Source organism: Alternaria dauci, chromosome 10, assembly GCF_042100115.1.
Source record: "Alternaria dauci strain A2016 chromosome 10, whole genome shotgun sequence".
NCBI lineage: Eukaryota > Fungi > Ascomycota > Dothideomycetes > Pleosporales > Pleosporaceae > Alternaria > Alternaria dauci.
In genome coordinates, this window is record NC_091281.1 from 1,894,446 (window position 1) to 1,911,774 (window position 17,329).

A 17,329-nucleotide genomic window follows, 5' to 3' on the forward strand; every position below is an offset into this window, starting at 1 on the left:
TTAAAACTATAAATAAGAGTCCTTTATTTCGTCTAGTATATATTTCCCCTTTTAACGTCCTAATATTCTACTAAAAATTAATCTTTTTTTAGCCTACATACTAAGCTAATACTAACTAATACCTACTTACCCCCTTTCTAGCCTAGTTACTACGTTACTTTCTTACTCTAAACTATAACTATTTATATACCTATTTTACCTATTATACTTCTTATAATACTACTACCTAAGTACTATAAGTATAGTAAAGTACTAAGTACTATAATAGATATATTTTAGTTTAGGAAATAGAAGTAAAACTAAACTACTTACTTTCTACTTATATATATATATTAATATAATAATATATATATAACTTTAAAGTATTAGAGCCTTATAATATATACCTTACCCTTTACCTCTACTTTACCCTTACCTTTAATAGTAAATCTAGAAATTATATTACTTATACCTATCTACTTAAACCCTTTATTATTATTACTTTATACTTAAATACTTTTACTTATACTATATAAGTGTTATAGTGTATAAAGATACTAATATCTTAGTATTAAAGTTTTATCCTCTATATAGCTAGTAATGCGTTCGTAGGTAGATAGTAGATAGAAGTAATTAATTATTATAAGAAGAGTAGTAAGTATATTCTATACTATTAAAAGAAAAACTTATAAAAGGTTCTATAAAGGTTTAATAAAATAGATAGATAGCTAATAGATAATTAATAATTATTTCTTTTTTCTACTACCCCCTTAATATAGAGTAGAGGGAGTACTTATAGGAAAGCCTCCTTACTTACTCTATACACTAGTATAAACCTCCCCTTCCTAGAGTTATAGTCCTATTATAACTCTTCTGCTTATAGGCTTTACTAAGTAAAATTAAACAAATAAAAACTAATAAACGAGAAGATTAAAAGAGAGATAAAAGTTAGTTTATACTTATAAAATCTAAGGAACTAAAGTAATATAAAAGAAATCTTTTTAACTAGGTAATACCTTATATTATTATAGTAAGTGTTTTTAATAGAATTTAGGATATAGAGCTATAACCTAGATTTAATTACCTAGGTACCTAATTCTTTACTTCTTATAATAATTAATGCGACTTAAGGCTATAGTAGGGGTAAGAGGTATAGTAATATTAGATACTTATAGGCTACTAGAATAAGAGTAAATATTCCTATCCTAGTTAGTTAGTAATCTAATAGTAGGCTTATTAGACTTTATAAAGTATCCTATCTTATCTAGTTCTAGAGTAATCTTATTAGCTAGTTAAGCTAAAGTATTAGCTTAAGTAATATCCTTATCCTATTTATTCTAATCCTTATCTTAAGCTAGAGCCCTCCCCTTATTAGTAAAGAAGGATTAATTAGGGATATTCTCTCTAGGCACTACTATAAAAGTAGATATCTCTAGTTATTATTAAATAACCTAAAGTTCTTTAACTATCTTAATAACTTTCTATTACTTAACCTTTATATATTAAATCTACTATTCTTTACTTATATTATTAATCTTAATATATTCTAGTTATACTATCTTATTATCCTATAAGAGTTATCTAATTAATACCTTTTAGATAGGATTACTAAATAGAATATATAAGTTAGCTAGGAAAGCTTACCTAATACCTCTAAACTAATTTAGGTATCTAGAAGGAGTATAAGGAGGAGCTATTAAGTTTTAATATATATTATAGATTTCCTTATAAGTACTTATAGCTAGTACCTCTATAACACCTTTATAAACTATAATAAACTATAGAAAGATAGTATATTATACTTTTATTACTAGTCCTATTAATCTATATAGTAATATTAGTAAAGTAATATAAGTATCTCCTTTCTTATATATAACCTTTATCTATTTAATATTTAGGTATTAGGATAAGATTACTATAGGCTAGTCTTTACTATTAACCTATCCTTTAATATAGCTAGTAGAAGAATAAATACTAGCCTTAGTACGCTAGTTAATATAGTCTAGAACTATCTTATAAAAACTAGTTAGAATCTTAGTATAGTTCTAATTATCTTTATTATTTAAAGATACTAATCCCTAGATTATATCTTACCTAGTACTATCCTAGCTAGCTTATTCTAAATTAAGATCTATATATTAAAAAGTAGTCTTATCCCCTTCTATTATATACTTAGTATAGTAAGGGTAAGAAATTAATATATATTCCTTCTAGAGTATAGCGTAGCTAAACTAGTATCCTAAGTTAGTACGTATAACCTACTAAATTAAAGAGTAGTATATATTATAAAGTTATCCTAGGTTCTCTTTTCCTCTAATATAGTATAGGTAATATTAGTATATATTAAAACTTTAGTTAATAATCTCTACTATTTCCTTATCTCTAAATAGGTAGTTAAGCTAATTAGTAATAATATTACCTTTATTAGTAAACTTTATATAAAAGGACACTATTCCTTAGTCTTTAATAATCTTATCCTAGTTAAAGCTAGTAAAGTTACGTTTATTTAGGTAGTAATAATAGCTAAGTATATTATCCTCCTATTAATTCTTATAGTAATAACTAATAAAGAGTATTAAAGTAACTAGATTACTCTAGATAATATCCTATTAGCTACGTAGGTAATAGAGCTAGTAAAGTGTATTATTAAGTATTATACTAGATATTACTTATTTAAATAGTCTTATTACTATAGTAGTAGTACGCTTATAGATAAAGTATAACTTATTATAGTTCTTAACCTTATTACTATCTTAATAAATCTTATAGTACTATTCCTTAATAACTATATACTATTCTAAGTCTTTAAAGGATACTTTCTTCTTATATACTTTCTTTAATAGTATTAGTAAGATAGACCCTATATCTATATACTTATATAAGTCTACTAGGATTTAAGTTAACTATTTATAAGTATCTAAGTCTTCCTCTTAATACTTATTATCTTCTAGAATAGAATTAATAGTATTTATACTTTATTAGTAAGTAGAAGTTAGCTTTAGTACTCTTAAACTCCTCCTAAGAATAAGTAGTAATAGAATATTAGCTATTAAGATATTTTTCTTAGCTATAGTATTAATTATAGTAGTCCTCTTTACTACTACTTTCTTACTAGCTTCTAGTTCTACTATCTTATATACTTCTAAAAGTATATTAACTCCTAAGGTCTTAGCTTTATTTATTACTTCTCTAAAGGAGTAAGTTTTTAATTAAATTATAAAGGCTAGATTAGTAACTCTTTCTTTTACTTAACTAACCTTATTATTAATAAGGATAGCTAAATAGTACTTTAGATATATCTTAAGTCTTTTATTCTTTAAGTTCTTCTCTTATTACTAGATATAGGTAGTAAACCCTAAGCTTAAACTAAGTACTATAACCTATACATAATAAGGGAGTAGCGTTATCTAAAATAGTAGTTAGGTTTCTAATTATACGTTAGGCCTAAGCTTCTTTATATTATAGATAAAGTTATCCTCCTCTATTTAATAGGCTTTAAATATTTATCTTAGCTCTTTAATATTACTATCTACTAACACTTTATATTAGTTTATATTAAAGGTGTTATCTACTATAAACTAGTATATAGACTTTAGTTTAGATTTTAATATTACTTAGTCCTACCTATTAATAAATTAATTATTAGTATAATTCTTTATATAGAGTCTAGCTACTATAATTTAGTTAAGGAAAAGTATAGTATTAATAAGCCTTATACGCTTTAGTATAAAAGCTATATTAGCTATTATCTAGAAGGTACCTATTATATAAGACTTTTACTTATAGAGGTAGTTCTTAACTAATCTTAGTTCTAGTTTCTTAATAGTCTTAATTACGCTAATTATTTTAGTCTTATATTTATCTTTTATACTAGTTATTTCCTTAATAAGAGGGTAATACTCTATAAAGGCTTTATATCCTCTATACTTATCTATTAGGCCTAGAAGTTTCTTATATATTACTATTACCTTAAGTATATAATTACAGAAGAGCTTAAGGGCCTAAGAACTATTATAGAACTAAATATCTAATATTATATACTACTAATATAGAGTCTTATTTTTTAGTTAGTTAATAAGGTTATGTACTAAGTCTTAGATACTAATAGGAGCTTATTAGGCTATATTAAGAATATCTTACTTAGCTAATACTAGCTCTTAGTTTAATATTATAATATATTACTCTTTATTAAGTAGTTTAGATATATCTCCTACTCTAAGATTACTAAAATTAAATAATAAACCTAGGGTTATTAGAGGTAAAGTTTACTATAAGGAAGGAGGTATTATTACTAACGCTTTACCCTTATCCTTATTCTTATTTTTATTCTTTAGAGCTATTTATTACTATTCCTTTAGTAATATAGGGTACTTTAGTATATAGAACTAAGTGCGCTAGTAAGTAATTAGGTATAGGAAGTTTTTTATACTACTTCTAGCTACTACTCTTATAGTTTAAATATTTTATATATAATTAAGTTAAGTATAGAAAGTAGTTTAAAAGAAAGAGAAAGAGATTAGGAGCTTAAAGCTAAGGGGTATTACTTTTATCTATCTTATAGTAGTATATTTATAGCTTCCTTAGCTAATATTACCTAGGTAGTAATATAAGTAAAGGTAAAAGAGCGCGTAAAAGTAAAGGTAAAAAAATAGTATATAAAAGTAAGCGCGTATACTATAGAGGGGTTCTCTACCTTTATATTCTTCTTTAATTAGAACTAATAGCTAATTATTAGGGGCTATAAGTTAGCCTATTACTAAGGCTATAGATTCTAAGTTTATAACTCTTAGTAGAGGAAGAAAGAAGGAAGAAAGAAAGGATATATTCTATTTATAAAGTACTAGGACTATACCTAAATACTACTTAGTAGCTAGTTATAGAAGTTTTACTTTATATAATAAAGATCTAGACTAAGTATTATCCTTTTCTTCCTCTCTATTCTTAAGGTAGTATTATAAATACACTTAAGTTATTATTTTCTAGTATCTAAAGAGATTTATAATATATTATTATATAGTATATAGTCTATAATATATTCTAGTAGTTAGGGTATAGAATCTAGGTTATAGCTTATAAACCTAGATTCTATATTTAAAAAGTATAAATAATTAGTATTATTCTAAATTAATAAAGGAGTACTTAGAGGTATTAAAGTACTACTAAAAGCTACTCCCCCTCCCCTTCTTAGAAAGATAGACTATCCTATAGTCTATTTAGATACTAAGGAGGTATTAGAGTTAGATCTAAAGTTAGAATTTCCCTAATCTTATATATATACTTATTATTCTTCTTTTATTAAACGTTTAGTAATAACTACTCTAAGAATTATCCTACTATCCTTCTATTATATAGTTAGTTATATTAATAGTCTATAGTCTTAGGGTAATAATTCTTTAGTATCTAGAATAACTAGAATATCTAATATAATACTACTATTTTCCTAGTACCCTAGATTCTATAGTTTTATATTACTTTTATCTTCTTCTATAATATTATCTTTAAGACGCTAGTAGAAGAGTTTTAGCCTTTTTCCTAGTATAGTATATAGGAAAATAGTACTATTAAGGTCTTTTAGGTAGTAGGTTCTATAGTTAGGCCTTACTTCTTATACTTTATATAGTCTTAGCTATCTTATATTAAGTTTTTAATCTCTTAATATATTAATTTTATATATTAAATTCTAAAGAAGTACTAGGTCTCTAAGTATAATATCTTCTTAGTAAATTTCTTTTATATTATCCTAATATTCTTTCTTAGCTACGTGTATATAGTTAGTATAAGCTATAGCTTCCTTAGTAAACTAATCTCTAAGATCTAACTATATTACTTAAATTATAAGTAGCTATACCTAATCTTTAACTTATTAGAATAGTAAGGTCTACTACGTTAGTAGTAATAGTTTAATTAGTAAGACTAGGTTCTAGCTAATAACTAACTAATATAAAGAGTAGCTAGTCTATTCTTATATTAAAATTCTATCTATAAGAAGTACTATAAGAAGATTCTTAACCTATAGACCTAAGAGTTTTACTAGAGTATTTATAATAAGCTTATATCTTCCTTTAATCTTACTTATTACCTATAAGTTATATACTAATAACTATATATAGTTAATCTTATAGGTTTTTACTAAATAGTTAACTACTTTAGTAAAGCCTAGTCTACTATCTACTATAAGTTTTCTTATTATACTCTATCTATATATAATATCTTTATAAATAAACTTAGTAATAGTCTTAGACTAGTTATTTAATAGTATGTAGGCTTCTAGCTATCTACTAAGATAGTCCCTTATAATTACTAAGTACTTCTTTCTAAAGTATTATAGTATATAAACTATATTAATAGTAATTATTTCCTAGATTATAAAGCTATATATATTAGTAAGTATATCTACTATCTTTTTTAATAATCTTAATTAATAATCTAGGTATATTACTAAATATCTATAAATATAGTTATATATCCTATTCTACTAGTAATATTACGTAAGTATTAAGTATACTATATTTACTCTATAATATCTAATCTATTAATAAATATTCTATACTATAGTAGATTATAAGTTAGGATTATCTATAACTCTCCTAATAGCTATATTACGTAAAGTTTTCTTAAATAGTATTCTATCTTAGATAAAGAAGTTTAGGGCCCTCTTTTTCTATACCTAAAGTTCTTATAAGGTTATATCTCTTAGTATTTTTAAGTTTAATAGGAATTAAGCGTACTATTTAGACGTATTAGTAAACTCTTATTAGAGTATTCTCCTCTCTAGTAATAGTAAAGAAGGTATATTTATATTCCTAATTATATAATTAATAAATTCTTTAAGATTATCTTTAGGTTCTTTTAATAGTTCCTATCCTTTTAGTTTTAGGTACCTTAAGAGAGCGTCTACTACTATATTTTTCTTACCTAAGATATACTTAATATTAAAATCCTAGAGTATAATAGTAGATATCTATCTATTTATTACTAAGCCTAGGTTATCTATAGAGGATCTATTAAGTTAGGTAATAAGAGTAGCTATATTAGTTTTAATAGTAAAGTATACTCTATATAAATATATTTAAAACTTCTTTAAGGCTTATAATACTACCTTATATTCTAACTTTATAGAATACTATATTTATTCTTATACTAACTATAAAGTACTTTTAAAATAGACTAGGTAACGTCTACTATCTTCCTTAATTTACTTAATATATACCCCTACTCTATCTTAGCTAGTATCTATTATAAAGAATATTTTATTAGTAAGGATATCTAAATAATCTAAATTAACTAGTACTAGTACTAAAAGAATAGACTATTTTAAAGTATATATAGCCTTATCTTATTCCTTTAGCTATATAAACTCTATATCTTCTTAGAGAAGATAGAATAGGGGTTTTACTATTAGAGTAAAATAGTTAACCTAAATATAGTAGTATATATAAATACTTATAAATAATTAAACCTCTATATAGTTCTTATAAGGTAGCTAGTTTAAAATCTTATTAACTTTCCTAGTATTAGGGTACTAGCTGTCTAGACTTACCTTATATCCTACTACTTCTAATTATTCTATAAGGAAGTAGTATTTCTTCCTATTTACTAAACCTCCTACTTACTTAATATCTACTAAGACTTAATCTAGTTATAAGATATATTTTAGGATATACTATTATACTCTAAGGAATAATTCTTCTCTTCTATAATCTATTTTAGGTCCCCTAGAAGTAATATTATCTATAAATAGTATTATCTCTAGCTAATAGTCCTTTAAGATCTATATTATTACTCTCTAAAAGGTAGTAACTAAATTTATAGTACCTATAACTATAGTATAAGATTAAATAAGGCTAATTAGAGTCTAGAAAGCTATTATATCTTAACTATCTAGGTAGAGGGTAATCTAGTTATAGCTAGAGAATAGGTCTATAAGAGATATAATCTCATAGCTAGTAAAGCGTTTAGAAAACTTATTAGTAGTAGGAGGAAGATTTACATCTCTTATAGTAATACTATTAAGTTTTTATATATTACTAATCTAGTATACTCCTTTATCTTTCTTAGGGACTAAGTACTATAAGTTATAATATTAGCTATTATATCTTTCCTATATACCCCTATTTAATTACGTATTAACTATTATAATTACTTTTAGTTTAAGGCTCTTTAGGACTATAAAGCTACGTATCTACTAAGCTTTATATAGTATAGTCCTTATTTTATAGGGTAGGTAGACGTCTAGGTAAATCTACTATACCTCTTTAAATTACTATAATAGCGCACCTTCTTAATTATAGAGTATTTTAATTATTATATTATACTCTTATATTATAAGCTATTCTCTAATATATAATTTAGTAATCCTTTTTATTATTAGTTAGGTTCCTCTTAGAAATATAGCGTAGCGCTATTTAAATAAGTAGTTATAAGAACCTAGATTAGAGTTTTAAATATTAATACATAAGTATTAATATTTAATTACTCTCTCCTTCTAGTCCTTATATCTAAATTCTATTAGTACCTCTTATCTAAGAATATCTACTAGCTAGACCTTCTTATCTACTATTTTATATAGCGTTTATATATTATTTTTTCTTTAGATATAAGGTAATTATTCTTAGTTTATATATTCTTAGTTTAACTTACTTATAATTACGTACTAACTAAGCTCTAGTAGACCCTCTAAGTCTTTTACTTTACTTATAGCTATTATAAAGACTAGATTTATCTATTATTTTTAACTTTAGATATCTTATTTACTAATAATTATTCTATACTCTCTTAGTCTAGTAGTAGGATTAGACTATACTACTTTATAAAGATACTTTACCCTTACTACCTTAGGAGGATATTAATTACTATTTATAAGTATATTAATTATACCTAATCTTAAAGACTTATTATTAGGTAAGTATACTTCCCCTATACTTATACTTACTACTTATTTTCTAAATCTTTATTATCTTTATAGGGCGTTATCTATAATAAGTAATATAGTACTAGGTTAGATACTATAAAAACTATATTCTTAGTACTATCTTCTAAGAGTATCTTATATATAACTCTCCTAAAAGTATTATATTAAATAGTTATCTTTACGTATATATACTAAGGACCTCTTAGTATTACTAATTAAGTAATATTAATAACTATTTAGAAGTTAGTAAGTATTATTACTAAACCTATTTATATAAGTATATTAAAAGCTATTTTAATAAAAGGATTATATATACTATTTACTAAGGTAACTCCTTAAGGTACGTTACTAAGTTTATAATATATAAGTTTATATAGTATTTTTATAGCTCTAGCTACGCTAAGTTATAAGATATTTATCTAGGTATTAGTATTAATTAAGTACTTTATAGAGTTACTATTAATTATTACTTAGTATTTAGGTAAGTCTATTTATATATAGGCTTATCTATTTTATTAGTATATACTATATACTACTTTAGTAGGGAGTATATCTAGTTCCTTAATCTAAGTATTACCTCTTCTAGTAGCTCTATATCTAGTTTATATACCTAAATTATATAGATAAAGTATACTATACTTTTTACTACTATATATTATTATACTATAATAGTTATATTCCTATATAGGAATATAGGTAGCTAGGTTAAGGTTGGTAAAAGCTAGCTAATTAGATTATATAGTAGAATCTAGGTTATATCTAGAGAACCTAGATTCTATACCTAACCTAACTTTTAATATATTAATACTTCTACTACCCTTAACTAACTCTATATCCTTATCTAAAAGATTATATAATTACTTTTTTAGTCCTTCTTAACCTATTAGGTTTATAATAGTAATACCTCTTACTTCTTAGTTAAGTAAGGCTTTTAGGATATAGTTAAAGTCTATATAAAGTAATTCTTATAATCCTTCCTTAGGTAAAGTACTTATAAATTTTATAGCTTTCTTCTTACGTCCTTATTATAGTTATTTTAGATCTATAGATATATTACTATTAATAGTTACTAACTAAGGTAGCTTAATAATAGAAAATAGATCCTTTTCTTACTATATTTCCTAGTATTTATATATAGTATCTATTAGCTAGGAATCTATAATAGGATTATTAGAGACTATAGGGGTACCTTTATATAGCTCTTTAGTAATCTTACACTCTCTATTATTCTTAGTAAGTCTTTCTTATTTCTAGATATCTCTATTCCTTATACTATTTATATCCTATAATTTTATACTATTCCTAGGTTTAAGGTATATTATAGTATAAGCTTTAGTAAGAGTTTTAAGAGTAGATTCTCCTCCTCCTAAGATAATATTTACTATATTAACCCTATCTAGTTAATAGTCTATATTAGGTAGGTAGGGGTTAAATAATTAGTCTTAGAACTACTAGAATTTAAGTAATATATTATATTTCTCTTTATATTAGTCTAAAGAGGAGGTAACGTTAGCTAAAGCTATAAGGTTTCTTAGACTAGTATACCTTATAGCTAGACATAAGTCTCCTCCTAGAAACTTCTTAGGAATAATACTTAAAGCTAGCTAGTTAAGGATATTATTAGTAATATTAAAGTATTCTCTAATTTTAGCTTTTAGCTATTAGAGAATATAGTTAAGAAGAACTAATCCTAGGATCCCTCTAAGTCTTATATATAGAGGGCTGAAGTAGTAAGTCCTATACCTAGTATCTAGGTCCTAGTTAAAGTTAATCTACTTTATCTTCTTTAAGTAATTATATAAGTTATAGTTCTTAACCTAATATCCTATCTTATTATATATATTAAATATATTATAATATTCTCTACTACTATAGTTAGCTATATCTTAGTTTAGAGCTATATTTCTAGGTACTATAGTAATAAAGGTACTATTATTCCTTTTATTTAGAAGTCTAGCTATTATAGCTTTAGTAATAAAGTATACGTAATTACTTAGCTTCTTTAGTAACCTAGACGTATCTAGATAGGCTATTAGTATATCTACTATAGCTAGTTTAATCTTTATATCTCCTAAGGACTTAATTAAATCCTCTACCTCCTTATCTATATTATTTAAGGTAGAAGGAATAGCTACTACTTTCTTTACTTTAGATATAGCTTCCCTTATACTTTTTAGAGTAAGGGTTACTTTCTTATTAGATAGTATAATATATTATATTTCTATATTAATATTACCTCTTTCTTAATAATATATCTTATTAAGACTATTAATCTTCTTATAGGAGGATTTTAAGAATATAGATATCTAATCCTTATTATATATAAACTAGTTATTACCTATTAGAGTATTAGTTATATAGTATATAATTACTTCTTTATCTAATTAAAGTAATCCTTTAAAAAAAAGAATACTAACTTCTACTTCTAGTAGCTATCTATTATTAATATAGGTATCTACTACTAAGGAAAAGTAAGTATAGTACTCTACTAGGCTTAGTTAATCCTAGAGGTAAGAGTATAAGTATACTTATAAATAGGATTACTTACTTATTATTACTATAGTATCTTTATCTTACTACTACTCCTTTATACTTATTTAGAGCTATAACTAGTTTTTAAAAGAGTAACTAGGTAGCTATTTTAATATATAAGAGATAGTTTAATTTATATTAGATAGTTAGTCTAGAAGTATAGAAACCTTTATCTTATTAAGGATATTTCTATTATTAGCTTATTAGTTAAAGTCTTTAAGGAACTTAGTAATATCCTTTCTTATAAAGACTAAACTAGTATACCTAGGTCTAGCTATAGATAAAACTAAGTTACTTAGAGTAGATATAATATCTCTACTAGTACTAGTTATTATTAATAAAGCTTCTAGAGTAGCTTCTAAAAGGTTCTCTAATATTAATAAAGAGAGTAGTTACTATTCTAAGCTACCCTAGTGTTAAAAAGTCTTCTAGCTCTTCTTTATATTATATAATATAAAAGAACTTATAGATTAGTTCTTCTTAAACTAAGTTAAATTAATATAACTAAATAATTAATATATTTAAAAGATAGACGTTTACCTTAATAATTTAAGTAGTATATCTAGTATACGCCTCTTATAGTAACTACTAACTATCTCCCTTAATTACTTCTCTAGCTTATCTATATATACTAGTAGTATTACTCTTTAGGTTTATTAGATTAGTATTTTCTATCTAATATTATTTTTAAGAGGGGTTACTATCTAGTCTATTAAATTAGTATTTTCTATCTATAGTATTAGTATAGCTAATTCTATTCTTAAGTATAGTACTTATTTTAAGAGTAAGTAATATTAGTCTAAGAACTTACTTAATAGTATAGTATAATATAGCTTCTAATAGTCTCTTCTAAAGAATCTTATTATAATATATTCTTTACTACCTCCTTATAGGATAACTAGTAGTATTAGCTATATATTAGAATTACTTCTTTACTAAGTTAAATAGTATCCCTATAAGTATTACTATTTATATAGGTGTTAGAGTATATAAAGATACTTATATCTTAGTATTAAAGTTTTATCCTCTACGCAGCTAGTAAAGCGCTTATAAATAGGTAGTAGATAGAAGTAATTAATTAGTATAAGAAGAGTAGTAAGTATATTCTATACTATTAAAAGAAAAACTTTTAAAAAGTTTAATAAAAGCTTAATAATAGATAGATAACTAATTAAAGATTCTACCCCTTTAATATAGAGTAGAAGGAGTACTTATAGGAAAGCCTCCTTACTTACTCTATATACTAGTATAGTAGTAGACTTCTTACTAACTTAGCTAAAGGAAGAGTAAGTAAATAAAGATTTCTTAGTAGGTATTATAGCCTTACTAGTACTAGTATAAGTAAGGAGAGGTAAAGTAAGAGTATTAAGGATATTAGAAGAAAAGATAAAAGAGAGTTAACTAATATAAGTAATACTATAATAAATAAGAATATTACTTAAAAAAAGTTTAAATTAGTAAAATATATAAAGAAGAAAAGAAGAGGCTATCTAAAAGATAATTAAGTACTTATAGTAGAAAGAATAGGTATCTAAGGTACTACTATAAATATAATTAATATAAATACTATTCTTATATAGCTTACTATTAATATATATAATAATATAGATACTATAGACTTTAGCGTAATAGTTAGAGTTATAGTAGCTATACGTATAACTAATATTATTAGGGTTATTAATACTACTAATTATAATAGTACCCTAATAGATACTTAGTATTAAAGCCTTAATATTAGAATTAATAATAGTACGCTTTATAGAGCTAGATAAGTAGAAGTATATACTAATAGTCTTAAACTTAGGAAGAAGATTAAGTAGCCTCTTAGAGTTAACTTAAAAGTCTAAAAACTTATTATTAGAGTAAATTATAAATACTAAGAGTAAAGGCCTAAGGGTAAAACTAATATACTTAAGTCTCTAGAAGTAGAGCTAAAGGGATCTAATCTAATTATAAGAGATAACTTTATTAGTATTATTAATAACTATATAAGGAGGGATATTAGAAGGATATTTAGAAGGATAATAAATAGAATTTAAAACTTATAGTACTCTATAACTTTATTATAACTAGAATTAGAAGAAGGATAAGTAAAGAGCTTAAGATTAATAGGACTCTTAGTACTAGGAACTACTCTCTTTAAAGGAGAGATAGGTTTAGCTTTACTAGTATTAGGCTAGATAAGAGAAGGTATAGTCTAAGAGATATTTACTAAGTCTATAAGTATAAGAGTAGAATTATAAATATCTTTATTATTATCTTACTTAAAGAGCTAGGTAATAGTAGCCTAATTAGTAGTACTTACCTATTCTTACCTTAAGATAGCCCTAGTAATAATTAAAGAAAGCTTTATATAGTAGTAGTAGGATAAGTAAAGGGAGGGGGAATTTAAGATATTATAGTCTATTACTAAAGTATTTTTAGGTAGTATAAGTAAACCCCTAGATATTATAAAGATAGGATCCTAAATATTCTAGTTAAAGACTAGGCTATTAGAGTCCTACTCTCCCTAAGATTAGTTATTAAGATCTTAAATAAGTAAAGCTAAGTAATATAGTAGAGAATTAGAAATAGAATTAAACTTACTATTAGAGCCTAATACTAAAGCCCTCTTAGTTATAATAGTATCCTTAGTAATAGCTAGTAGAGGTATATAAGTAAGTAAGGTAAAGGAATTAGGTAGTGTAAATATAGTAGTAAATTACTCTTTAGGCTACTTATTACTATACTAAATATAAAAATACTCTAGCTTCCTAAAAAAGTTAATAGTAAGAAAAGATATTATAATAAAAGTATTATAAAGTTAAGAGAAATAGTAAGAAGGTAATAAAGCTAAGGTAGAGTAAGTAGAAATAGTATAATTATTATTTAGTATTTAGTTACTAGGTACTAAAAGGCCTTTAGTAATAAATAGAGCTAGAGTAATATTAGGGTTTATAGAAAAAGTAAGTCCTATAGCTAGTACTAAAGGATATTTAGAATATACTTAGGATATAAAGAGTAATCTATATAGTACTATTAAAGGAAGTAAAGGTATTCTAGATAGTATAAAGGCTAGCTAAGTAGTATAGGAAGAGAATTAAATAAAAAGAATAGTAGATAGCTATAAGAACTTAGTTAAATATAAAGTAACTTCTAATAAATCCTAAAGGACTATTAGAAGAAGAAGTAGTTTATCCTAAAAACTATAAAGTAAGAGGAAGGGAATAAGGATAGTATAGTAGAGAAGAATTAAAATTATAATAGGAATTAAGAGATATAATATAAGGAGGTATAGGATAGATAGTTAGTAAATTATATTAGGAGGGAGGATCTTAGTATCTAGTTTAGGATTTATAAGTCTAGTTATTAGGGTTATATATAGGTTTTATTATATAGTAGTAAGTTTAAGAGTTATTTTATTTAAGAAGAGGAGGCTTTCTTCTTAAGTAAAGGAGGGATATAGTAGAGAAATTAAAGGAAGTATAAGTAGTTAAAGAACTATTAGGCTTAGGGGTAGTATAAGAAAAAAAAGCCTTATAGAAACTAGCTAAATAGTATTTAGCTATAAATAAGAACTATAATATATACTCTTTTTAATATTTCTATACTTACTTACTATATTAAGTACCTATTCTTAATAGAGAATTAGTAATAAAATACTCTATTATAATATTTTAGTAATCTACTAAGTTTATATATTTATATATTACCTAAGATTCTATAGCTTAGTAATATTAGGGTTTTCTCCCTTATTATTAGATACCTTAAGTATCTTATTATTCTCTAAGGTAAGGTATACTAGTATTAAGGGTCCTTAGCCCTAAGCTATATTACCTTAAGTACTTCCCTAATAAGCTATTACTAAATCTTAATTAGGCTATCCTATTAGTTAAATATCTACTAATATCCTAAGTATAAGGGAGTATTACTACCTAGAGGATATTAGGCCTAACTAGGCCTAGCTCCTCTCTTAGCTCTCTCTCCTCTTACTATATCTTCTTCCCTTCCCTCTTCCTCTCTTCTAGAGGTTATGTACTATTCTCTATTCTAAATATAAGCTACCTTTATAACTAGCTCGCCTTTCTGTACGTAACGTCTACCTTATAGTAAGGTAGTTATAGTATTATATAGGGTTAGGATATACTTCTCTAAGCTTTATTTATACTAAGGTAAAATAGACTTAAGTAGTAGTCTATGAGTTAATATAAGGATTAATTAAGTAGAAAAGAGATTTTTTTTTTAACGAAAAGGTAAAGAATACTAGTTCTATAAATAATAGAACAACTAGTTAATAATCTATATAAGAGATAGACTATTTAAGTTAACTATAATAAGTATAATAATAAGATCTAATATATTCTTATACTTATTACTATAAGTCTTATCTTCTTTATCTTCTCTTTTAAGAGGGAGGCTTAAGAGGGCTATAGTCTCTTAATCCTTACTAGCCTCCTAGAGTATAAGTCTTAGTAAGATACTATTCCTTTTATATAATTTAGGCCCTACCTTAGATTTACTTTTATTTATTATATTTACCTAATAGTCTTCTTTTATATAACTTATATAAAAAGGAAGTAACTCCTTATTACCTTATAATATCTTCCTTACTCTACCTTACTACTATAGATCTAGACTTTAGGTAAGGTTATAAGGTTTACTTAAGTTACTTATCTTTATTTACTTAGATATACTAGAGGTAAGGCGTTTAATAAGAATAGTAAGTTTATCTACTTAATATAAGGCGTATAATATAGGATATAGAATTAATATAGTATATAAGTAATATTAGTAAAGCTTTATAGAACCTAATAATAAGCTATACTAGTATATTAATATTCTTAAAGTATTACCTCTTATAATATATTATAGTTAATATATAAGCTACTATATAAGGAATTTAGCTATAGGTAGCCCTTATATAAGTAGTTTATACTATAAGCTACTTAATTAATTATTATTAGCTATAATAACTTATAGAGAAATAGTCTATATCTATAGATAATAATCCTTTTATTTATTCCTTACTTAACTAGTAAGAGGAACTTAAATATACCTTTCCTAATATAATAAAATACTTTAAGTATAAAGTACTTACCTTTAAGATTATCTAAGAAAGGTAGTATTAATAGTATACCCTTCTTAAGGATATTAAAGAATACTAGGAGTTTAAATAGCTTATATATAATATTAAGTAGTAGCTTACTAGCTTAGAAACTAAAGATAATCTAGAGCTTATTTATAATATTATACTCTTAGCTTAAGGGGAGCTAGCTAACTTAGTCCTATTAAACCTAAGGACTACTATAGAAGAGGAGATAAATAAGCGTAATAGGGCTATTTATATAGTTACCCTATACTATAATATTAAAGAGGGGGGAATAAACCTTATCTAAATAGGAAGGTAGAGTAGGAATACTAGCCTACCTATTAAGACCTAACTAAAATATAGTAAAGAAGTATTAGAGTTAGCTAAGGTCTTAGTATTTAAGGAGATAAAGTTAAGAGTATATTTCCTTTACTTAAGTAATAAAAGATTACTACTAGTATAGTATATATATCCCTCTAGTACCTTAGGTAATCTTAGTAAGTATTTTAGACGTAAGTACTTAAGATATATTAAGAGTAAGAAGAGTCTTAGTTATAATCTTTATAAGGTGCCCCTATTAGATAAGATATACTTATAATAATATACTTAAGAGATTTATAGAACTATACCCCCTAAGTATTCTTATAATTACTACTAGTACCTAGAATATTATATGAGGATATAAAGATTATTTTAAATTTTTAAAGGTACCCTCTTTATATACTAATACCTAAGTACTATAGAGAGGGGATAAATATTACCTTTATTTATTTAGTAATTATCTAGAAGTAGTTTTTCTAGTATATCTAGCTATAAAGGATATTTATATATCCTCTCCT